The following is a 25189-nucleotide window of genomic DNA, read 5'->3' on the forward strand; positions in this document are numbered from 1 at the left end:
CCCCCCCCCCCCCCCCCCCCCCCCCCCCCCCCCCCCCCCCCCCCCCCCCCACCCCCCCCCCCCCCCCCCCCCACCCCCCCCCCCCCCCCCCCCCCCCCCCCCCCCCCCCCCCCCCCCCCCCCCCCCCCCACCCCCCCCCCCCCCCCCCCCCCCCCCCCCCCCCCCCCCCCCCCCCCCCCCCCCCCCCCCCCCCCCCCCCCCCCCCCCCCCCCCCCCCCCCCCCCCCCCCCCCCCCCCCCCCCCCCCCCCCCCCCCCCCCCCCCCCCCCCCCCCCCCCCCCCCCACCCCCCCCCCCCCCACCCCCCCCCCCCCCCCACCCCCCCCCCCCCCCCCCCCCCCCCCCCCCCCCCCCCCCCCCCCCCCCCCCCCCCCCCCCCCCCCCCCCCCCCCCCCCCCCCCCCCCCCCCCCCACCCCCCCCCCCCCCCCCCCCCCCCCCCCCCCCCCCCCCCCCCCCACCCCCCCCCCCCCCCCCCCCCCCCCCCCCCCCCCCCCCCCCCCCCCCCCCCCCCCCCCCCCCCCCCCCCCCCCCACCCCCCCCCCCCCCCCCCCCCCCCCCCCCCCCCCCCCCCCCCCCCCCCCCCCCCCCCCCCCCCCCCCACCCCCCCCCCCCCCCCCCCCCCCCCCCCCCCCCCCCCCCCCCCCCCCCCCCCCCCCCACCCCCCCCCCCCCCCCCACCCCCCCCCCCCCCCCCCCCCCCCCCCCCCCCCCCCCCCCCCCCCCCCCCCCCCCCCCCCCCCCCCCCCCCCCCCCCCCCCCCCCCCCCCCCCCCCCCCCCCCCCCCCCCCCCCCCCCCCCCCCCCCCCCCCCCCCCCCCCCACCCCCCCCCCCCCCCCCCCCCCCCCCCCCCCCCCCCCCCCCCCACCCCCCCCCCCCCCCCCCCCCCCCCCCCCCCCCCCACCCCCCCCCCCCCCCCCCCCCCCCCCCCCCCCCCCCCCCCCCCCCCCCCCCCCCCCCCACCCCCCCCCCCCCCCCCCCCCCCCCCCCCCCCCCCCCCCCCCCCCCCCCCCCCCCCCCCCCCCCCCCCCCCCCCCCCCCCCCCCCCCCCCCCCCCCCCCCCCCCCCCCACCCCCCCCCCCCCCCCCCCCCCCCCCCCCCCCCCCCCCCCCCCCCCCCCCCCCCCCACCCCCCCCCCCCCCCCCCCCACCCCCCCCCCCCCCCCCCCCCACCCCCCCCCCCCCCCCCCCCCCCCCCCCCCCCCCCCCCCCCCCCCCCCCCCCCCCCCCCCCCCCCCCCCCCCCCCACCCCCCCCCCCCCCCCCCCCCCCCCCCCCCCCCCCCCCCCCCCACCCCCCCCCCCCCCCCCCCCCCCCCCCCCCCCCCCCCCCCCCCCCCCCCCCCCCCCCCCCCCCCCCCCCCCCCCCCCCCCCCCCCCCCCCCCCCCCCCCCCCCCCCCCCCCCACCCCCCCCCCCCCCCCCCCCCCCCCCCCCCCCCCCCCCCCCCCCCCCCCCCCCCCCCCCCCCCCCCCCCCCCCCCCCCCCCCCCCCCCCCCCCCCCCCCCCCCCCCCCCCCCCCCCCCCCCCCCCCCCCCCCCCCCCCCCCCCCCCCCCCCCCCCCCCCCCCCCCCCCCCCCCCCCCACCCCCCCCCCCCCCCACCCCCCCCCCCCCCCCCCCCCCCCCCCCCCCCCCCCCCCCCCCCCCCCCCCCCCCCCCCCCCCCCCCCCCCCCCCCCCCCCACCCCCCCCCCCCCCCCCCCCCCCCCCCCCCCCCCCCCCCCCCCCCCCCCCCCCCCCCCCCCCCCCCCCCCCCCCCACCCCCCCCCCCCCCCCCCCCCACCCCCCCCCCCCCCCCCCCCCCCCCCCCCCCCCCCCCCCCCCCCCCCCCCCCCCCCCCCCCCCCCCCCCCCCCCCCCCCCCCCCCCCCCCCACCCCCCCCCCCCCCCCCCCCCCACCCCCCCCCCCCCCCCCCCCCCCCCCCCCCCCCCCCCCCCCCCCCCCCCACCCCCCCCCCCCCCCCCCCCCCCCCCCCCCCCCCCCCCCCCCCCCCCCCCCCCCCCCCCCCCCCCCCCCCCCCCCCCCCCCCCCCCCCCCCCCCCCCCCCCCCCCCCCCCCCCCCCCCCCCCCCCCCCCCCCCCCCCCCCCCCCCCCCCCCCCCCCCCCACCCCCCCCCCCCCCCCCCCCCCCCCCCCCCCACCCCCCCCCCCCCCCCCCCCCCCCCCCCCCCCCCCCCCCCCCCCCCCCCCCCCCCCCCCCCCCCCCCCCCCCCCCCCCCCCCCCCCCCCCCCCCCCCCCCCCCCCCCCCCCCCCCCCCCCCCCCCCCCCCCCCCCCCCCCCCCACCCCCCCCCCCCCCCCCCCCCCCCCCCCCCCCCCCCCCCCCCCCCCCCCCCCCCCCCCCCCCCCCCCCCCCCCCCCCCCCCCCCCCCCCCCCCCCCCCCCCCCCCCCCCCCCCCCCCCCCCCCCCCCCCCCCCCCCCCCCCCCCCCCCCCCCCCCCCCACCCCCCCCCCCCCCCCCCCCCCCCCCCCCCCCCCCCCCCCCCCCCCCCCCCCCCCCCCCCCCCCCCCCCCCCCCCCCCCCCCCCCCCCCCCCCCCCCCCCCCCCCCCCCCCCCCCCCCCCCCCCCCCCCCCCCCCCCCCCCCCCCCCCCCCCCCCCCCCCCCCCCCCCCCCCCCCCCCCCCCCCCCCCCCCCCCCCCCCCCCCCCCCCCCCCCCCCCCCCCCCCCCCCCCCCCCCCCCCCCCCCCCCCCCCCCCCCCCCCCCCCCCCCCCCCCCCCCCCCCCCCCCCCCCCCCCCCCCCCCCCCCCCCCCCCCCCCCCCCACCCCCCCCCCCCCCCCCCCCCCCCCCCCCCCCCCCCCCCCCCCCCCCCCCCCCCCCCCCCCCCCCCCCCCCCCCCCCCCCCCCCCCCCCCCCCCCCCCCCCCCCCCCCCCCCCCCCCCCCCCCCCCCCCCCCCCCCCCCCCCCCCCCCCCCCCCCCCCCCCCCACCCCCCCCCCCCCCCCCCCCCCCCCCCCCCCCCCCCCCCCCCCCCCCCCCCCCCCCCCCCCCCCCCCCCCCCCCCCCCCACCCCCCCCCCCCCCCCCCCCCCCCCCCCCCCCCCCCCCCCCCCCCCCCCCCCCCCCCCCCCCCCCCCCCCCCCCCCCCCCCCCCCCCCCCCCCCCCCCCCCCCCCCCCCCCCCCCCCCCCCCCCCCCCCCCCCCCCCCCCCCCCCCCCCCCCCCCCCCCCCCCCCCCCCCCCCCCCCCCCCCCCCCCCCCCCCCCCCCCCCCCCCCCCCCCCCCCCCCCCCCCCCCCCCCCCCCCCCCCCCCCCCCCCCCCCCCCCCCCCCCCCCCCCCCCCCCCCCCCCCCCCCCCCCCCCCCCCCCCCCCCCCCCCCCCCCCCCCCCCCCCCCCCCCCCCCCCCCCCCCCCCCCCCCCCCCCCCCCCCCCCCCCCCCACCCCCCCCCCCCCCCCCCCCCCCCCCCCCCCCCCCCCCCCCCCCCCCCCCCCCCCCCCCCCCCCCCCCCCCCCCCCCCCCCCCCCCCCCCCCCCCCCCCCCCCCCCCCCCCCCCCCCCCCCCCCCCCCCCCCCCCCCCCCCCCCCCCCCCCCCCCCCCCCCCCCCCCCCCCCCCCCCCCCCCCCCCCCCCCCCCCCCCCCCCCCCCCCCCCCCCCCCCCCCCCCCCCCCCCCCCCCCCCCCCCCCCCCCCCCCCCCCCCCCCCCCCCCCCCCCCCCCCCCCCCCCCCCCCCCCCCCCCCCCCCCCCCCCCCCCCCCCCCCCCCCCCCCCCCCCCCCCCCCCCCCCCCCCCCCCCCCCCCCCCCCCCCCCCCCCCCCCACCCCCCCCCCCCCCCCCCCCCCCCCCCCCCCCCCCCCCCCCCCCCCCCCCCCCCCCCCCCCCCCCCCCCCCCCCCCCCCCCCCCCCCCCCCCCCCCCCCCCCCCCCCCCCCCCCCCCCCCCCCCCCCCCCCCCCCCCCCCCCCCCCCCCCCCCCCCCCCCCCCCCCCCCCCCCCCCCCCCCCCCCCCCCCCCCCCCCCCCCCCCCCCCCCCCCCCCCCCCCCCCCCCCCCCCCCCCCCCCCCCCCCCCCCCCCCCCCCCCCCCCCCCCCCCCCCCCCCCCCCCCCCCCCCCCCCCCCCCCCCCCCCCCCCCCCCCCCCCCCCCCCCCCCCCCCCCCCCCCCCCCCCCCCCCCCCCCCCCCCCCCCCCCCCCCCCCCCCCCCCCCCCCCCCCCCCCCCCCCCCCCCCCCCCCCCCCCCCCCCCCCCCCCCCCCCCCCCCCCCCCCCCCCCCCCCCCCCCCCCCCCCCCCCCCCCCCCCCCCCCCCCCCCCCCCCCCCCCCCCCCCCCCCCCCCCCCCCCCCCCCCCCCCCCCCCCACCCCCCCCCCCCCCCCCCCCCCCCCCCCCCCCCCCCCCCCCCCCCCCCCCCCCCCCCCCCCCCCCCCCCCCCCCCCCCCCCCCCCCCCCCCCCCCCCCCCCCCCCCCCCCCCCCCCCCCCCCCCCCCCCCCCCCCCCCCCCCCCCCCCCCCCCCCCCCCCCCCCCCCCCCCCCCCCCCCCCCCCCCCCCCCCCCCCCCCCCCCCCCCCCCCCCCCCCCCCCCCCCCCCCCCCCCCCCCCCCCCCCCCCCCCCCCCCCCCCCCCCCCCCCCCCCCCCCCCCCCCCCCCCCCCCCCCCCCCCCCCCCCCCCCCCCCCCCCCCCCCCCCCCCCCCCCCCCCCCCCCCCCCCCCCCCCCCCCCCCCCCCCCCCCCCCCCCCCCCCCCCCCCCCCCCCCCCCCCCCCCCCCCCCCCCCCCCCCCCCCCCCCCCCCCCCCCCCCCCCCCCCCCCCCCCCCCCCCCCCCCCCCCCCCCCCCCCCCCCCCCCCCCCCCCCCCCCCCCCCCCCCCCCCCCCCCCCCCCCCCCCCCCCCCCCCCCCCCCCCCCCCCCCCCCCCCCCCCCCCCCCCCCCCCCCCCCCCCCCCCCCCCCCCCCCCCCCCCCCCCCCCCCCCCCCCCCCCCCCCCCCCCCCCCCCCCCCCCCCCCCCCCCCCCCCCCCCCCCCCCCCCCCCCCCCACCCCCCCCCCCCCCCCCCCCCCCCCCCCCCCCCCCCCCCCCCCCCCCCCCCCCCCCCCCCCCCCCCCCCCCCCCCCCCCCCCCCCCCCCCCCCCCCCCCCCCCCCCCCCCCCCCCCCCCCCCCCCCCCCCCCCCCCCCCCCCCCCCCCCCCCCCCCCCCCCCCCCCCCCCCCCCCCCCCCCCCCCCCCCCCCCCCCCCCCCCCCCCCCCCCCCCCCCCCCCCCCCCCCCCCCCCCCCCCCCCCCCCCCCCCCCCCCCCCCCCCCCCCCCCCCCCCCCCCCCCCCCCCCCCCCCCCCCCCCCCCCCCCCCCCCCCCCCCCCCCCCACCCCCCCCCCCCCCCCCCCCCCCCCCCCCCCCCCCCCCCCCCCCCCCCCCCCCCCCCCCCCCCCCCCCCCCCCCCCCCCCCCCCCCCCCCCCCCCCCCCCCCCCCCCCCCCCCCCCCCCCCCCCCCCCCCCCCCCCCCCCCCCCCCCCCCCCCCCCACCCCCCCCCCCCCCCCCCCCCCCCCCCCCCCCCCCCCCCCCCCCCCCCCCCCCCCCCCCCCCCCCCCCCCCCCCCCCCCCCCCCCCCCCCCCCCCCCCCCCCCCCCCCCCCCCCCCCCCCCCCCCCCCCCCCCCCCCCCCCCCCCCCCCCCCCCCCCCCCCCCCCCCCCCCCCCCCCCCCCCCCCCCCCCCCCCCCCCCCCCCCCCCCCCCCCCCCCCCCCCCCCCCCCCCCCCCCCCCCCCCCCCCCCCCCCCCCCCCCCCCCCCCCCCCCCCCCCCCCCCCCCCCCCCCCCCCCCCCCCCCCCCCCCCCCCCCCCCCCCCCCCCCCCCCCCCCCCCCCCCCCCCCCCCCCCCCCCCCCCCCCCCCCCCCCCCCCCCCCCCCCCCCCCCCCCCCCCCCCCCCCCCCCCCCCCCCCCCCCCCCCCCCCCCCCCCCCCCCCCCCCCCCCCCCCCCCCCCCCCCCCCCCCCCCCCCCCCCCCCCCCCCCCCCCCCCCCCCCCCCCCCCCCCCCCCCCCCCCCCCCCCCCCCCCCCCCCCCCCCCCCCCCCCCCCCCCCCCCCCCCCCCCCCCCCCCCCCCCCCCCCCACCCCCCCCCCCCCCCCCCCCCCCCCCCCCCCCCCCCCCCCCCCCCCCCCCCCCCCCCCCCCCCCCCCCCCCCCCCCCCCCCCCCCCCCCCCCCCCCCCCCCCCACCCCCCCCCCCCCCCCCCCCCCCCCCCCCCCCCCCCCCCCCCCCCCCCCCCCCCCCCCCCCCCCCCCCCCCCCCCCCCCCCCCCCCCCCCCCCCCCCCCCCCCCCCCCCCCCCCCCCCCCCCCCCCCCCCCCACCCCCCCCCCCCCCCCCCCCCCCCCCCCCCCCCCCCCCCCCCCCCCCCCCCCCCCCCCCCCCCCCCCCCCCCCCCCCCCCCCCCCCCCCCCCCCCCCCCCCCCCCCCCCCCCCCCCCCCCCCCCCCCCCCCCCCCCCCCCCCCCCCCCCCCCCCCCCCCCCCCCCCCCCCACCCCCCCCCCCCCCCCCCCCCCCCCCCCCCCCCCCCCCCCCCCCCCCCCCCCCCCCCCCCCCCACCCCCCCCCCCCCCCCCCCCCCCCCCCCCCCCCCCCCCCCCCCACACCCCCCCCCCCCCCACCCCCCCCCCCCCCCCCCCCCCCCCCCCCCACCCCCACCCCCCCCCCACCCCCCCCCCCCCCCCCCCTCCCCCCCCACCACCCACCCCCCCCCCCCCCCCCCCCCCCCCCCCCCCCCCCACCACCCCCCCACCCCCCCCCCCCCCCCCCCCACCACCCCCCCCACCCCCCCCATATTCTTAATACCTTCTACAGAGTATCTCTATCAACTCTTATCATATGCCTTCTCCAGATCCATAAATGCTACATACAAATCCATTTGCTTTTCTAAGTATTTCTCATATATATTCTTCAAAGCAAACACCTGATCCACACATCCTCGACCACTTCTGAAATCTGATGCTCCGTACATTCCTTTACCCTCTCAATCAATACCCTCCCATATAATTTCCCAGGAATACTCGACAAACTTATACCTCTGTAACTTGAACACTCGCCTTTATCGCCTTTGTATAATGGCACTATGCATGCATTCTCCCAATCCGCAGGGTTTTCACCATACATACATTGAATATCCTTACCAACCAGTCAACAACAGTCACCCCCTTTTTCAATAAATGCCACTGCAATACCATCCAATCCCACCGAATTGCTGGCTTTCAACTCCTACAAAGCTTTAACTACCTCTTCTCTATTCACCAAACCATTCTCCCTGACCCTCTCACTTCGCACACTATCTTGCAAAGCACCCTTTATCTGCCACTCTATCATCAAACACATTCAGCAAACCTTCAAAATACTCACTCTTATCTCCTCACTTCCACTACTTGTTACCTCCCCATTTAGCCCCCTTCACTGATGTTCTCATTTTGTTCTCTTGTACACTTTATGTACCTCCTTCCAAAACATCTTTTTATCCGCCAACAATGTCCATTCTCCACTAAGTTTTCAGTTTGAAAAAGTGTGCATGATACTGAATCGCTGTTCTGCCATGAAGTGTAAATTAGCAAAGTAGTCTCTGCAACACAAACCTAGAGGTGCATCTCCTGGGTATAAGTGATTTGAGTGTGCTGCTGCATCCAAATTATATCCAAGAAAAATGTCGAGGTTGCTTTCATCTCGAAGGTGTAAATTCACTTCTTTGCATATATAATGGAGAACAACACACGCCATGATTATATGATAGATTTGTTCTGTCTTGACCCCGAGTCACTTCTCCATGCAAAACGTGCCACCTTCGTTTCAGCTGTCCAATCCCCCTTTCCACAGTACATCTAGTTTTCTTCTTGTGTCCTGTAATACATGAATCTTATTATGTACAAATCTGAGTTTGGACGTTAGTCCCAGGCTAATAATCATCTAGCTTGTTTTCTCATAATCTAGAAATCTTTTGCACACTGGGTTAGGTTAGGTCAATTTTGGATTGTGGAAACACTTAAAAGACATGAAAACTGTTTCTTCTACAGCCTATGTAGATATGTAAATAATATTGACATTTTGTCACAAGTAAACATGCAAGAAAGCATTTAACGTTACCCATTACAAGCTGTCTGAGAACCATCTTCAGGTCTTAGGTAAAGCATCAAAAGCCAACACTTGCAATAGTAATTACTATCACCAATAAGATCTACAGCACCCACACCACCAGGGAAGACCCTAATCTGCATAAATTCTGTTTTGTCTACCATCTGTCTGTGCAATAACCCTACTTACAGTATATTGTGTTGGTCCACAACGTGATCTTTTCCAGTTGCAATATAACGTAAGGTCATCAGCATCACTCAGTTCCGGCGTGATACAGAGCCATGTTCCTTGCTGTAGTACTTTCTATTTCCCGCTACATCTCTGATCTATTTCTCAATCTGTTACCACCTGTCTTCCTGCACAGTCAAGCTGGTATCTTCTGACATCCATCCTCTCGTACACACCCCCAGAACAACGGGGCCTAAAAGTTTTCAGCTGAACAAGTGTTCCTTGTCGTCCCAGCCATGTTTGCCTCACTAAGCAAATTCTTAACTGCTTTTGAGGCTTCTCCATCCCTGAGGCATCAACCAGGAATCTGAAAAAAAAAGTAAAAACTTTGATATGTATTATGCAAAATACAAACATGTTTATTATACTTAATCGCCATCTCCTGCGTTAGCAAGGTAGCGTAAGGAAACAGACGAGAAGTCCAACCCACCCACATACACATAAATGCACCACATATACATACATATACATTTCAATGTATATATCTGTATAAGAGTGGATGAGCCTTTCTTCGTCTGTTTCCTGGCACTTCCTCGCTGATGAGGTAAACAGCGATTATAATAATATGAGTGTATATGTAATATAGGTAATGTATACATGTATGTATTCATACTTAAAATAATAAAGTATACGATATAAACAAAGATCGACAATTATTCAAACCTTTGTATCTCCACTGTTTTAGCAACTTGGACTAGTGAGCAAGGTTGCAAACATGTCCTTTTCACCATCTTCCTATGTCACTGATGTAATGTAATGCAATAAATATTTGTTTACGGAAGTGTATGTTTCATTTATAGAAATAAGACTCCCTGATAAAAGCCATTATCTTGTCTATCTGACTAAAATCAATTATCAAAAATCAGAATAAAAAACTAGAAAAGAAACGCTTAAAACTGATTACCTAAAAGATCTAAGATCCACACTTAAATAACTTTAAAAGAGCCATTAAATTTAATGATCTGTAACGATAAATATAAACAAAAAAGCATTTTGTTTTGGTCATTTTATAAGTAGTTTACAAAAGCCTATATAAGGTGAGTGGACAGACAGTTACAACCATCCAACCCCTCTGGTGTCTGACCCCAGACTGAGGCTGACCCAGTTCTAAGGGCCTAGGTCAGCAGCTAGATCATGGCACTAAATCAAGGGTCGGCACATAAGGCCCTGAAGTGTACAACCTAAGTTCAACACACTTCACAATACAATTATCAATAAACTCACAAATAACACCAGAGCTACTAAATACATTAATTATCTAAAAGAAAAAAAAAATGCCAACCACCACAAATAAGTGAGTTAATGATTGAAAGTTAAGTTTTCTTTTAGTGATCTTATGATTCGTTTTCCTTCTTGGCAAGAAAAAGTGTCTAAGTAAATCATTTTCAAAGCCACTATCTATCTATCTATCTATCTATCTATGACGCCCTATGACTCCCTTCTGCAACCACCTCCCCCAAAATAAAGATATGTCCACGGAAATAGTCTCCATAACTAGTATACATCAGTGCCACTTTTTAACTTTTAGTGGCTCACCCTTATTTCTGGTCATCATTTCTCATAAGGAACTTTCTTAAGGGAGTTTGGACTGATGTACTAACTGCGTTTTGGCTGTGTTTCGAAGCCTCATTGAGTCAGTTGAATCGGAACAGCTTCGTTCAGGCGAGTCCCGTATTTTCCACTGCTGTACTACAAAAGACGTCTTAAAAATAACTATAAAAGCTTCAGAATTGTACTATTGAGTTACCTTCCTCTTTAAAACGTAATTTCTGGTATAAAAATCCAAGTTCTGTACGTTATTTCATACTTTATGAGACAGGTTCGAACTTCACTGCTTCACACAAGTAAGAAGAGAAAGTATGAAACACTGCCATCTATGTTTTGGATATGGTACTAAAACTGCCACCTATGTTTTGGATATGGTACTATCACAACACTTCATTAAATCGTCATCTTGATATCATTTACAGTTATATAACCATCAAAGACATTGAAAACCATCTTAATTCCACGCCTGGCATCTAATTAAGGACTCTCAACACCATCAGGAGGTTAGAAAACAGATAATTCCTGTATTTCCTCGTGATGTTGAGTTACCAGCTAGCAATTTGACGCCGTGGCCAGGTCGTGCCAGAGTTTCCAGGGACGGTATAAATTCCATGAGCCAAGATGGCCATTTGCAGGTAGGAGCCGCTGACGGGGAGGACCTACGCGTGACACACCCTCCATCAAACCCTTATTTTAAGGTTAGTATATGCAAATTGTTCGAGAAATTTGTTGACCAGTTGTAATGTTATGCATAAGGGTCAAAGTGGAGTGTCATAAAGTGTCATTTTTACGGTAATTAGCAGAGATATGGCTGGCTTGACCTACGGTCCTTCTGTTAACCCATGCGGGAAGTGGCACACACACACACGTGTATATATATATATATATATATATATATATATATATATATATATATATATACATACATACATATGTGATCCCGGTTATGAGTATGAGTTCATTTAAATCAAGTTTGAGGACATTGGAGAGGCTCTGGTGTGTATGTGTGAACCATCGTAATGATCGTTTGGTAGTTTCGTTGGAGGTTGTTGTTGGTCTGCTGCTAAAACGAAGCGCCAAGTTTATTTTCCACTTGATATTCACACTACACCTCATGTTCGGCCATGGCTAAAGACAGTTGTTATCCTAACGAGGATAAAATGGGTCATTTCGACCACTAAAGCTAAGATAAGGCTTAATGGCCGGACGCCATCTTGTTTCCGACCACGGCCAAAATGTCATATTATTTACGTTATTACTATTACAAAATAACACACCCAATCCTTTCCTATCTTCATCTTGCCGTCGATAATGACCTAATGACCAGAATTACCAGCAAAATGCAATGATATAATAGTGCGGTGATGAGGGAATAAAGCCAGTGGCTGAGAGCAATAATTGTACTTACGTTAACACAGCCATGACGGTTAATGATGAACAAGTTAATATCTAAGGTTAATGTGTTTAATTACCATGTCATTTTAACGTTAATATCTAAGGTTAATGTGTTTAATTACCATGTCATTTTAACGTTAATATCTAAGGTTAATGTGTTTAATTACCATGTCATTTTAATGTTAATATCTAAGGTTAATGTGTTTAATTACCATGTCATTTTAACGTTAATATCTAAGGTTAATGTGTTTAATTACCATGTCATTTTAACGTTAATATCTAAGGTTAATGTGTTTAATTACCATGTCGTCATTTTAACGTTAAAATGTTAATGTAAATCATGTGATTATTGCTGGTGGTTTTCACACTGGGGTCAAGGTTGAGTGTTGCCGCAGTGTTGTTGTTGCCTTAGTTTGTATATATTGCTACACACAACACAAATGTCAACACATGATCATCATCTCGGGTTCCAGGATGATGATGAGGCGGGCCAGCCAGCCACACCAAGGAGTCGACCCCAAGCTGGATCCCAACCTGATCCCTCACACCACTTAACATCCTCGTATATACTCGAGATTATTGACATGACAACACACATCACTTACGTCAATCTGGTTCACGAAGAATTGACACCTCTTTGTTTCCCTCCCCCGCAGGTCACTGTGACTCCTTGAACCGCCGGCTGCTTGTGGGCTCGAGCACGACTTCTACTACCACTACGGAGGAGGAGGTCCACGTCTTGACAGGTTCTCCTCCACCTCACAAGTGATCAGATCCTGAACCTGTTGACTCGTATAAATAATGTAAGTATAAGAAACAGCATCCGATCCCATGTAACAACATTGGATCTCTTTACTTTGGCTCGGATCCCATTGAATCCGATGCGCTCGTACGTCTTTTGATGGGTGACGTAGAATGCACCATGTATTTTGTTATAATGAGTTCTATTTAAACTTTTTATCATTGGATTTTATTATTAAATACCTCAAAATGTGTTACTACTAAATTGTTTTTAACAATTTTTTTATATAGTTGGTACACAGCCAACATGGTGCATTTGACCATAACCTATTGTGATTGATGTCAACACAATAATAATTTACATATGAAAACCATAGAGATGACCCTTATGGTGTGATCGGCCCTTACTCTTAGCCTCCATCTATCAAATACTCTTCTAAACTCAGTCACAAAATTCTGTACTCGCTCAAATCTATCAATGCTGTATCCTAGCAAACAATAACTGACTGACTTTTCATGTCCTCTCATCCCCTACAGACTTCATATTCGCCCTTCTCTCTTAGATTCTTACATATTCTTGTCACACCAACTCATATATAAACACCCATGGGGACATCACACCCTTCCCCCTGCATAGCAATCCAGTCATTCCTGACCATCTTTCCTAATCACATATGTACAATTGTGTATATCCCTCTTTCTAAACTAGACATTCCCAATAACCAGTCCTTTTTCAGCACACAACTGCACAAGCTGTACACCATTTCCACTGATAAAACATTTCCAGCAATTTGTCGTAGTCAAGTGGATGATTACACCAGTGTTGGCCTTCCACCTGAGCAGCTTCCTGTGCCTCTGGTGACCTGGACTTTCCATCCAACCTCTGGGATCCTGGACTCTGAGCTAGGTCAGTGACATGGCCACCTTGGTTGTGTCCTGGACCTCTGAGTTGCTATATTCTTGGTCCTGGACCCCCTAGTCTTACCTGATGTATCAGATTAATTTCCTGATGAAGTGCCTGACAACCCTGGTATACACCAACTCTGTATCTAATTTTACAGTAAAATTTCATTCAGTAACATAAAAAAATAAATTTTTACAATTATCATTGTAAAATTTTTTGATGATACTGAATGAAATTTTACTGTAGAATTAGACAGTGTTGGTGTATACCAGGGTTGTCAGGCACTTCATCAGGAAATTAATCTGATACATCAGGTAAGACTAGGGGGGTCCACGACCAAGAATATAGCAACCCAGGGGTCCAGGACACAACCAAGGTGGCCACGTCACTGACCTAGCTCAGAGTCCAGGATCCCAGAGGTTGGGTGGAAAGTCTAGGTCACCTGGAATCCAGGTCACCAGAGGTCCAGGAGGCTGTTCTGGTGTCCATAGGTACAAGGAGCTGCTCGGGTGGAAGGCCACCACTATTCAATATTAGCGCGCGCTTCTTATAGAGGCTTACGACCAATATCACCTTGCTTGGTACATTCTCGAAAAAAGGTCACTTACATTCTTGTGGCTATCAACAAAGAAGCTGCTTGTTAATAAAAAAAAATATGCTATGATACACTGTAATAAGCATAAATACTGTCCCTTCTCATTTTAAAGAATTACTATTGTACTGTATATTTGTACATCAATTTAGAAAATATTCTTTTACCAAAAAATACAATAGCCCTATAAACTGATCTTTTATGGTACAAATATATATGTATTGTTATGTGGTGTGTGAAGTGAGAGGGTCAGGGTGAATAGTTTGGTTAAGAGAGGTGGTGAAAGCCTTGCGGAAGATGAAAACCAGAAAGGTGGCAGGTTTGGAGGGTACTGCAGTTGAATTTATTAAGAAATGGGGTGACTGTGTTGTTGATTGGTAATGTATGTGTGAATCATGGTGAAGTGGCTGAGGATTGGCAGAATGCATGTATATTGCCACTGTACAAAGGCAAAGGGGATATTAAATTGTATGGGAGGGCATTGATTGAGAGGGTGAAGACATGTACATAGCATCAGATTGGGGCTGAGCTGTAAGGTTTCAGAAGTGGCAGAGGACGTGTGGATCAGGTGTTTGCTTTGAAGAATGTGTGTCAGAAATACTTAGAAAAACAAATGGATCTGTATGTAGCATTTATGGATCTTGAGAAGGCATATGATAGGGTTGATAGAAATGCTTTGTGGAAGATCTTAAGAGTACATGGTGTGGGAGAAAGGCTGCGAGAAGCAGTGAAAAGTTTTTATCAATGGTGTAAGGCATATGTATGAGTTGGGAGAGGAGAGTGATTGGTTCCCAGTGAAGGTCAGTCTGCAGCAGGGGTGTGTGATGTCCCCATGGTTGTTTAATTTGTTTATGGATGGGGTGGTTAGGGTGGTAAATGCAGGAGTTTTGCAAAGAGGGGCAAGTATGCAATCTGTTGGGATGAGAGGACCTGGGAAGTGAGTCGGTTTTTGTTCACTGATGATACAGCACTGGTGGCTGATTTGATTGAGAGACTGCAGAAGTCTTGGAAATGTTTGAGGACAGTATGTGGTGTGAGGTGGTTTGACTGGGTAAGTAATGAAAGGGTAAGAGATGTGTGGTAATAAATAGTGTAGTTGAGAAAGAGCAGATGAAAGCATGTTGAAATGCTTTGGATACATGGAGAGAATGAGTAAGGAAAAGCTGAGAAAGAGGATATATGTATCAGAGGTGGAGGCAACAAGAAGTGGGAGACCAAACTGGAGGTGGGAGGATGGAGTGAAAAAGAGTTTGAGCAATTGGGGCCTGAACTTACAGGAGGGTGAGAGGCATGCAAAGAGTAGCATGAATTGGAATGATGCAGTATACCAGGGTCAACGTGCTATCAGTGTACTGAACCAGGACAAGTGAAACGTCTGGGGTAATCCACGGAATGGTCTGTAGGGCCCGGATGCGGATAGGGAGCTGTGGTTTTGGTGCATTACACATGACAACTAGAGACTGAGTGTGAATGAATGTGGCCTTTTTTGTCTGTTTTCCTGGCACTACCGTGCTGACATGGGGAAGCAATGCTGTTTCCTGTGGGGTGGGGCGCCTGGAATGGATGAAGGCAAGCAAGTGTGAAAATGTACTTGTATATGTGTATATGCTGATATGCATGTGTATGTGCATTTACGTATATAATGTGTATATGAATGGATGGGTCATTCTTTGTCTTTTTCCTGACGCTACCTTCTAACTGGCAGCACATCTCTATAGTCTTACACTAAGTAAGTCCACCTGCTGCACTAGAAACATCTCTATGACCTATTTCATCCTTATCCTAGTTCTACACACTACTTGGCACACACATCTGTATTCACATTGTCCTCCAAACCTGAGTTTGTATCTAACCCTCTTTCAATTTGTACATCTGTTATACTGTTTTGTGGTCTTTCTTCATTGTCCAAGTCTCATTCACTAGTCTCTTAAAACCTGTTTATTGCATCATATAGTCCCTGAATTTATCATCTCGTATGAACTTGTCCAACCTCTGATTCGCTGTTTCTTTATGACAGGTCTTGTCTCTAAGAGTATTTGCTTTGATCGTTAACATGTTTCCTTCCAATGGGTCAAGATCTTTTAGCTGTCTTACTGTAGCACCATGCACCTTTCAAATTCCTGATTCTTCTATTTTTCTTTTCAAGTGAGACACCTATCTCTATAGAATTCCACATATACAAACTATATTACGGGGCTTTAACTGTCTGTCAGGTATCATTAGTTGAGGAATAACATTCATGCTTGTCCCACAGTCAACCTGAAATTTCACTTTATTGCTTACCTCCATTGATGTCATGATGGCTTCATTGCTGAGTCGTGTTGAAAGCTTCATAAAATACACGACATTGGGGTCGTCCTTCGTGGATGCCATAATGGCCTCATTGTTGCATCATGTCGAAAGCTTGTAACACACAGGAAATTGGGGTTGGCTTTTCTATCAGGATACTCTTGAATACCACTGACCATACTTCTAAAACCCTTGCCTGGTTTTGATCTGCGTGTAATTGCAAAGTGATTCTTCTCCATGCATATGCTACAGGTCTTGCTATATGCCGGGCATTCTTCTGTCTTCCCAAATATGCTTGTTGCTAAAGAATTTGCATTCCTTCATTGGCGTGTGTGACCAGGCATGGTCCTCATGTTTAATGTTTCATTTCATTTGTCTTCCTTCATGGGTTTCTAGGTCACCTTGTTAACAGCGTCTGGTCATACACCATGATATACTGCCATCTGCTGCTTATGTGCCATACAGATTTTCATCCTCTTTAAAGAATTTCTCACAGAGTAAGTCATCTGAGTGTCCAAGTACTAATCTTTCATCTAACATTCCTTGGATGGATTCCCGAATCTGGTGATAGGTGAATCTTGCAATTCTCCTGTCTGTTCTCCACACTTTCGAAATTTATTTGTCTGCCAGTTCATTCTTCGTTGCTGGTAAAATTTGCCATCAAATTTGGCAAGTACATTTTTTAGCGACTTGTTTAGGCTGGTTATCTATCTACTTGTGCTGGGAACATAATGAATTACACTTCTCTTATAAATAGCTCCACCAAAGGTTACAAGTACCGCAGCTTTCTCCTCATCGGGTTTCTTCTTTAAAACCTTCTTCTATAATAGAGGGTAATACATTTTTGTTTATAGGTCTTCAGAGATCTTTCATTGTCAACTGTTAGGTTTATTTTGTTGGGAATGTATGAGTTACTGCCGTTTGCACCACCACTTGATCTTGCTTCAAATCATCACAACATGAGCTTGTCATTTTTCTCCAGTTGTTTCTAGTCTGTCATGACAAATGGTGCTTTTACAGCTGCCAGTATGTTTTTGTACAGGTTTGTACATCTCCCAGAGGCATAATATTCTGGAAGAGATAGAGAGATGAACTGACATGGGTTGCCATTCTCCATAAACAGGTCACTTATATTCTTTTGGATGTGACCAAAACAGCTGATTGATTATAGAAAACATGATAATAGAATGTAATAAACACAATTATACTGTTGTAAATCCTAAGGTAGCATACAGGATAGGAGTAGGTCATTTTGATATATAAATAGGATCACTTCTATTGTAAATTCTAAGGTAACATATAGAAAAGGAGTTGGTCATTTTAATATAAAAACTGGATAATTTCTATGATAGTCTTATTAGTATTGTAAATCCTAACGTAACATACAGGATACGAGTTGGTCATCTTAATATATAAGTAAGATAATTCATGATAGGCTCATTAGTATTGTACATCCTAAGGTAACATATGGGGTGCATTTTCATATAAAGTAGTTGTAGTTATTTGCCGAATTTTATCCACTTGCTTCATAAATTTGATAATATATTCAAAATGGAAAAATTTTTGTGTTGCAGGCAATCATTTCTACAAGAAGGCAATGAAGATGAGAAGGAAAACGTTCAAGAAGAATGTCTCAGAGTGCTGCAAATTATACAGTCAAGATACTGCAAGGAATGTTGGCCATGATTTCACCATGGACTAAAAAATGGTGAGTATGGGAGCTGCTCGTCTAGTTACACTCTTGGTATCAAAGTGTATATTTTGCCATTTCTCAGATGTGGATATGAATTTTCTGTCCCCCTCCACTCCTTTCCTCCATCCTTTCTTGACCTTTCTCCTGGACCACCAACCTTTGGGATCCCTGACTCTAGAAAATTTGGTAAGCAAGGTGAAGAATAGCAGTGAAATTGCTGTGGAGTGGGTCAGGAAAGGCATGGTATAATGGTCAAAAGCCTGATAATTTGACAAGAGCAGTACAGAATAAGATCGTTTGTATAAGGAAAAGGGGATGGAGATTGAATGTAAGAATTACAGGGGAATGTCTAACAGAATAGAAGTTAAGTAATAATGTGAATTCCAAATGCAGTTCTGTTAAAAGTGTACTTGTGTCGGTGGTATTTGTACTCTAAATTGTAATGATATAGGAAAGAGAAGCCTTGTCATGTTTCAGAGGATGAGGAAATTTTATGATATTTGAGCCTTCTTTTTGGGAAGCTGGGTGACAATTCTACCTCAGGGAACTGGGCGGGACGTCCCTGCCCTTTGCCAGCCTGCAGGATTAGTAGCAGGAATGCTAGCTCTGTAAATTCAAATCCTTCAAAAGATGTATAACTAAAAGCACTTGATACCCACTTTGTTTAATGAGAATGGAGCAAATGATGATAGATGCTACGCGTCAGTATTTAAGGGCAATCGATGAGAACTAGATGCCACCGTAAAACTATGGGCTTAAGTCCATACATTGAACTGATCAGTTAAAATCTAATGCCAAACACAGGTCCTTGTAGCAGTCTTAAATATAATTTTGTATGTATACAGTTTATATACTCTTAAAATGATTATACTAACTGCATTTGGTGCTTGTCAGGTGGATGAGTACGCCGCTGTTGGTAAACCATCTTAGCAGCCTCGTCGTCCCATGGTCAACTGGACTCTAAGCCAACCAGACCCATGGCCATTGGGCCCCTGGCCAACTGGACCCTTGGCCAACTGGACCCTTGGCCAACTGGACCCTTGGCCAACTGGAACCTTGGCCAACTGGAACCTTGGCCAACTGGACCCCTGGCCAACTGGACCCCTGGCCAACTGGACCCTTGGCTAACTGGAACCTTGGCCAACTGGAACCTTGGCCAACTGGAACCTTGGCCAACTGGACCCCTGGCCAACTGGACCCCTGGCCTACTGGACTCCTGATCAACTATACCTCTGCTGTTATGGTCAAGCTGAAAGGAAAGATGATAAGTTCTCTCTCTCTCTCTCTCCCAGTGGCTGCTGCTTCTGCAGGGTGGTGGCAGTGTTCATACTGAAATCAAAGATTATTATTACCCTTTACTCCCACCATAGCCACCAACTACTTCATCCCCCAATGACCTAAACCTGTTGTTGCTGCTGCAGTTGTTGTTGCAGCAGTGGGGGTAGAGCAAGGGTGTTATTACCCTCCCTCCTGCACCTCTCCCTCTCCCCTGCCCCCATCCACCTTCCCCTACCCTCCTTCCACCCTCCCCCCCCAAAGTCCTCTCCCCCTCACCCCTACCCCCCATTCCCTGGGACCCCTCCCACCCACCCACCACCTCCCCCTTCCTACCCAACCCCCATCTCCTTCCCCCCACCTCCTCCCCTCAACCCACCCAATCCAACCCCCCTTTCTCTACCCCCGCTGTGGCTAATGATGCTGCTGCTGTTGCTACTGCTCAATCTGTAAACATACATAAAATCAGTGTCCCCTTCACCCACCCTCTTGCTCCCTTCTTGCCCCAAACCTTCCACCTCTTCCTCTTACTGCTTCTGCTGCTGTTGTTGTTCAATCTGTTAACGTAAAGAAGTAAATTAATATCTTCTTCCACACACTTGCTCTGCTCTCGTCTCCTTCACTCATGCCCATCCAGCTGCTGCTACTGGTGTTGAGATTTCTGGTGGGGATAAATATAGCAAAGTATTCATTATGATACCAGGGGTGTAACCATAAGGAATGCCCCTGATTCCTCCTTTATGAAGTCCTGGTAAGATGGACATTTATGTTCCTTGGAGTACACCTGAACCTTCTTCCTCAGAGTGGTTGCCATCATCAACACTGCTCTACTGAAGGCCTCCTCCTCAACTGGACCCCTCACCTACTGGACCCCAAGAAGACTGGACTCTTGGCCAACTGGATATACCTGACACCAGATCCCTCCTGGAACTCCCATCCTTACATCCCTCCCTTGCATGCACCATTCCACGCAGTCTTCCACTATTTCTCTCCCACCAGTATTCCTCCTCCCTATTTCTCCATGTCACACCAACCCCTTTAATTGTACTATTATACAGTGCACTTTCCTTGTAAACTTCCAGTCTTCCATTCTTTCCACATGCCCAAACCACCTTAAAGTATTATGTTTCACCCATTCTACAACTCCATAATTCATTCCCTATACACCCTTTCATTTTCTTCATTCCATCTAGTCACATCACAAGCTCTTCTCAAATGATTCATTTCCATGGCCTGAATTCTTGACCTCTGTGACACATTCCATGCCAACGTTTCAGTTGCATAGATCAGGGTTGGGAAAACTATACTGTCCCTTAATCCTCTCCTCACTTCCATACTTATACCTCTACCCTTCATTCTTCTATTAAGGGTCTCAATGACTCTTGTACCCTGAACTGCTCTCTCCCTTGTCTCTCCTTCCATATCACCACACTTACCCAAGATGGCTCCTAGATACTTAAATTCTCTCTTCCAGTCTCTTTCCCCCCATATCCAAAGCATAATTTAGCCCACAAAATCTATACTTTCACTCTGTTTCCTTTCAAACATCATTACTTTACTTTTACTTGCATTTACCTTTAATTGCCTATCCTTACACACATCATAAAACACACAACTTCTGCAACTCCTCTTCACTCTTCGCAAACAACTCAGTATTATCTGCAAACAGGCTTGCTACTAGCCACCATATCTCACTGCCACACTCCATCTCTGCACCCCTTTTCCCGAGTTTTGCTTTCATCTCAGATTCAGGTGAGAAACTGCTGAAGTTGGTGACTGAGTTTGGTAAAGTGTGTGAAAGAAGAAAGTTGAGAGTAAATGTGAATAAGAGCAAGGTAGGGTTGGGGGACAAGTTAATTGGGAGGTAAGCTTGCAGGAAAAAAAACAGAGGAAGTGAAGTGTTTTAGATATCTGGAAGTGGATTTAGCAGCAGATGGAACCATGTAAGCAGAAGTGAGTCACAGGGTGGGGGAGGGGACAAAGGTTCTGGGAGCATTGAAGAATGTGTGAAAGGTGAGAAAGTTATCTTGGAGAGCAAAGATGGGAATGTTTGAAGGAATAGTGGCTCCAACAACGTTATATGGTTGCAAGGCTTGGGCTATAGATAAGGTTGTGTGGAGTAGGGTGGATGTGTTCGAAATGAAATGTCAGAGGACAATATGTAGTGTGAGGTGGTTTGATCGAATAAGTAATGAAAGGGTAAGAGAGATGGGTGGATATAAAAAAAGTGTGGTTGAGAGAGCAGAAGAGGGTGTGCTGAAATGGTTTGGTCACATGGAGAGAACAAGTGAGGAAAAACTGACAATGAGGATATATGTGTGGAGGGAATGAGAAGTGGGAGACCAAGTTGGAGGTGGAAGGATGAAGTGAAAAAGATTTTTAGCGATCAGGGCCTGAACATATAGGAGGGTGAAATACGTGTAAGGAATAGAGTGAGCATGCTGTCAATGGATTGAACCAGGACATGTGAAGCACCTGGGTAAACCATGGAAAGTTTTGTGGGGCCAGGATGTGGAAAGGGAGCTGTGGTTTTGGTGCATTACACGTGACAGCCAGACTGAGTGTGAACGAATGTGGCCTTCGTTGTGGCAGGGTGGCAGTGGAAATGGATTGAAGGCATGTACATGTCTGTGTATGTATATGTATGTACACGTTGAAATAAAGTGCGTAAGACAAGGGAGCAAATGGGAACTTCAGTGAAGGGCGCAAATGGGGAGGTGATTACAAGTAGTGGTGATGTGAGAAGGAGATGGAGTGAGTATTTTGAAGGTTTGTTGAATGTGTTTGATGATAGAGTGGAAGATATAGGGTGTTTTGGTCGAGGTGGTGTGCAAAGTGAGAGGGTTGGGGAAAATGATTTGGTAAACAGAGAAGAGGTAGTGAAAGCTTTGTGTAAGATGAAAGCCGGCAAGGCAGCAGGTTTGGATGGTATTGCAGTGGAATTTATTAAAAAAGGGGGTGACTGTATTGTTGACTGGTTGGTAAGGTTATTTAATGTATGTATGACTCATGGTGAGGTGCCTGAGGATTGGCGGAATGCGTGCATAGTGCCATTGTACAAAGGCAAAGGGGATAAGAGTGAGTGCTCAAATTACAGAAGTATAAGTTTGTTGAGTATTCCTGGTAAATTATATGGGAGGGTATTGATTGAGAGGGTGAAGGCATGTACAGAGCATCAGATTGGGGAAGAGCAGTGTGGTTTCAGAAGTGGTAGAGGATGTGTGGATCAGGTGTTTGCTTTGAAGAATGTATGTGAGAAATACTTAGAAAAGCAAATGGATTTGTATGTAGCATTTATGGATCTGGAGAAGGCATATGATAGAGTTGATAGAGATGCTCTGTGGAAGGTATTAAGAATATATGGTGTGGGAGGAAAGTTGTTAGAAGCAGTGAAAAGTTTTTATCGAGGATGTAAGGCATGTGTACGTGTAGGAAGAGAGGAGAGTGACTGGTTCTCGGTGAATGTAGGTTTGCGGCAGGGGTGTGTGATGTCTCCATGGTTGTTTAATTTGTTTATGGATGGGGTTGTTAGGGAGGTAAATGCAAGAGTTTTGGAAAGAGGTGCGAGTATGAAGTCTGTTGGAGATGAGAGAGCTTGGGAAGTGAGTCAGTTGTTGTTCGCTGATGATACAGCGCTGGTGGCTGATTCATGTGAGAAACTGCAGAAGCTGGTGACTGAGTTTGGTAAAGTGTGTGGAAGAAGAAAGTTAAGAGTAAATGTGAATAAGAGCAAGGTTATTAGGTACAGTAGGGTTGAGGGTCAAGTCAATTGGGAGGTGAGTTTGAATGGAGAAAAACTGGAGGAAGTGAAGTGTTTTAGATATCTGGGAGTGGATCTGGCAGCGGATGGAACCATGGAAGCGGAAGTGGATCATAGGGTGGGGGAGGGGGCGAAAATTCTGGGAGCTTTGAAGAATGTGTGGAAGTCGAGAACATTATCTCGGAAAGCAAAAATGGGTATGTTTGAAGGAATAGTGGTTCCAACAATGTTGTATGGTTGCGAGGCGTGGGCTATGGATAGAGTTGTGCGCAGGAGGTTGGATGTGCTGGAAATGAGATGTTTGAGGACAATGTGTGGTGTGAGGTGGTTTGATCGAGTGAGTAACGTAAGGGTAAGAGAGATGTGTGGAAATAAAAAGAGCGTGGTTGAGAGAGCAGAAGAGGGTGTTTTGAAGTGGTTTGGGCACATGGAGAGAATGAGTGAGGAAAGATTGACCAAGAGGATATATGTGTCGGAGGTGGAGGGAACGAGGAGAAGAGGGAGACCAAATTGGAGGTGGAAAGATGGAGTGAAAAAGATTTTGTGTGATCGGGGCCTGAACATGCAGGAGGGTGAAAGGAGGGCAAGGAATAGAGTGAATTGGAACGATGTGGTATACTGGGGTTGACGTGCTGTCAGTGGATTGAATCAAGGCATGTGAAGCGTCTGGGGTAAACCATGGAAAGCTGTGTAGGTATGTATATTTGCGTGTGTGGACGTATGTATATACATGTGTAAGGGGGGGGGTTGGGCCATTTCTTTCGTCTGTTTCCTTGCGCTACCTCGCAAACGCGGGAGACAGTGACAAAGTATAATATAAATAAAAATAACGTTGAAATGTATAGGTATGTATATGTCCGTGTGTGGATGTTTACGTATATACATGTGTATGTGGGTGGGTTGGGCCATTCTTTTGTCTGTTACCTTGTGCTACCTCACTAATGCGGGAAACAGTGACAAAATATATCAAAATAATAATATAATGTGTGTGTGTGTGTGTGTGTGTGTGTGTGTGTGTGGAGGGTGAGAACGATATCTCAGAGCAAAAATGGGTATGTTGGAATGAAGAGTAGTCCCAACAATGTTATGTGGTTGCGAGGCATGGGCTATAGATAGGGTTGTGCGGAGGTAGATGTGTTGGAAATGAAATGTCAGAAGACAATATGTGATGTGAGGTGGTTTGATCGAGTAAGTAATGAAAGGGTAAGAGAGATGTGTGGTAATAAAAAGAGTGTGGTTGAGAAAGCAGAAGAGGGTGTGTTGAAATGGTTTGGACACATGGAGAGAATGAGCAACAAAAGATCGACAAAGAGGATTCATGTGTCAGAGGTGCAGGGAACAAGAAGCAGGAGACCAAATTGGAGGTGCAAGGATGGACTGAAAAAGATTTTGAGTGATCAGGGCCCGAGCATACAGTTGGGTAAAAGGCATGCAAGGAATAAAGTAAATTGGAATGATGTGGTGTACTGGGGTCAACATGCTGTCAGTAGATTGAACCAGGGCATGTAAAGTGTCTGGGGTAAATCATGGAAAGGTCTGTGGGGCCTGGATGTGGAAAGGGAGCTGTGGCTTCGGTGCATTACACATGACAGCTAGAGACTGAGTGTGAACGAATGTGGACTTTTTGTCTTTTCCTGGCACTACCTCGCTGGAGAAGGGAAGGGGGGATGCTGTTTCTGTGTGGCGAGGTAGTGACAGGAATGGACGTAGGCAGCAATTATGAATAAGTACATGTGTATTTCTCTGTGTTTGTATATGTATGTATATTTTGAAATGCATATGAATGTATATGTGCGTTTACATACACATGTATACGTGAGTAGTTAGGCAACTCTTCGTCTGTGCAACCTTGCTGATGCGTGTCATAGAAGGTGACTAAAGGGAGTGGGAGCGGGGAGCTAGAAACCCTCCCCTCCTTGTATTTCAACTTTCTAAAAGGGGAAACAGAAAAAGGAGTTACGTGGGGAGTGCTCATCCTCCTTGAAGGCTCAGATTGGGGTGTCTAAATGTGTGTGGATGTAACCAAGATGAGAAAAAGGAGAGATATATGGTATGTTTGAGGAAAGGAACCTGGATGTTTTGGCTCTGAGTGAAACGAAGCTCATGGGTAAAGGGAAAGAGTGGTTTGGGAAAGTGTTGGGAGTAAAGTCATGAGCTGGTGAGAGGACAAGAGCAAGAGAAGGAGTAGCACTACTCCTGAAACAGGAGTGGTGGGAGTATGTGAGAGAGTGTAGGAAAGTAAACTCTAGATTGATATGGGTAAAACTGAAAGTGGATGGAGAGATATGGGTGGTTATTGGTGCATATGCACCTGGGCATGAGAAGAAAGATCATGAGAGGCAAGTGTTTTGCGAGCAGCTGAGTGAGTGTGTTAGTAGTTTTGATGCACTAGACCGGGTTATAGTGATGGGTGATTTGAATGAAAAGGTGAGTAATGTGGTAGTTGAGGGAATAATTGATGTACATGGGGTGTTCAGTGTTGTAAACAGAAATGGTGAAGAGCTTGTAGATTAGAGTGCTGAAAAAGGACTGGTGATTGGGAATACCTGGTTTAAAAAGAGATATAAGTATATGTATGTAAGTAGGAGAGATGGTCAGAGAGTGTTACAGGATTACGTGTTAACTGATAGGCGCACGAAAGAGAGACTTTTGGATGTTAATGTGCTGAGAGGTGCAACTGGAGGGATGTCTGATCATAATCTTGTGGAGGAGAAGGTGAAGATATGTAGAGGTTTTCAGAAAAGGA

At 56.8% G+C, this 25189-nt stretch overlaps 1 protein-coding gene and 1 long non-coding RNA gene across 20 annotated transcripts in view; one reads left to right on the forward strand and one right to left on the reverse strand.

The window, feature by feature from the left end:
* LOC139762991 (uncharacterized) overlaps positions 1–18535 on the reverse strand; it is a 97134-nt gene extending 78599 nt beyond the window's left edge. Inside the window, exons 1-2 of the long non-coding RNA XR_011715983.1 lie at positions 18284–18535; positions 15710–16786 (exon numbers count right to left, since the gene is read on the reverse strand). This is a non-coding gene — a long non-coding RNA (uncharacterized lncRNA). The remainder of the gene's footprint in view (positions 1–15709; positions 16787–18283) is intronic.
* The window catches only part of LOC139762987 (uncharacterized), a 492364-nt gene that overhangs the window by 213829 nt on the left and 253346 nt on the right, over positions 1–25189 (forward strand). The gene's annotated exons all lie outside the window — the stretch shown is intronic.

Source organism: Panulirus ornatus, chromosome 45, assembly GCF_036320965.1.
Source record: "Panulirus ornatus isolate Po-2019 chromosome 45, ASM3632096v1, whole genome shotgun sequence".
Taxonomy (NCBI): Eukaryota; Metazoa; Arthropoda; class Malacostraca; order Decapoda; family Palinuridae; genus Panulirus; species Panulirus ornatus.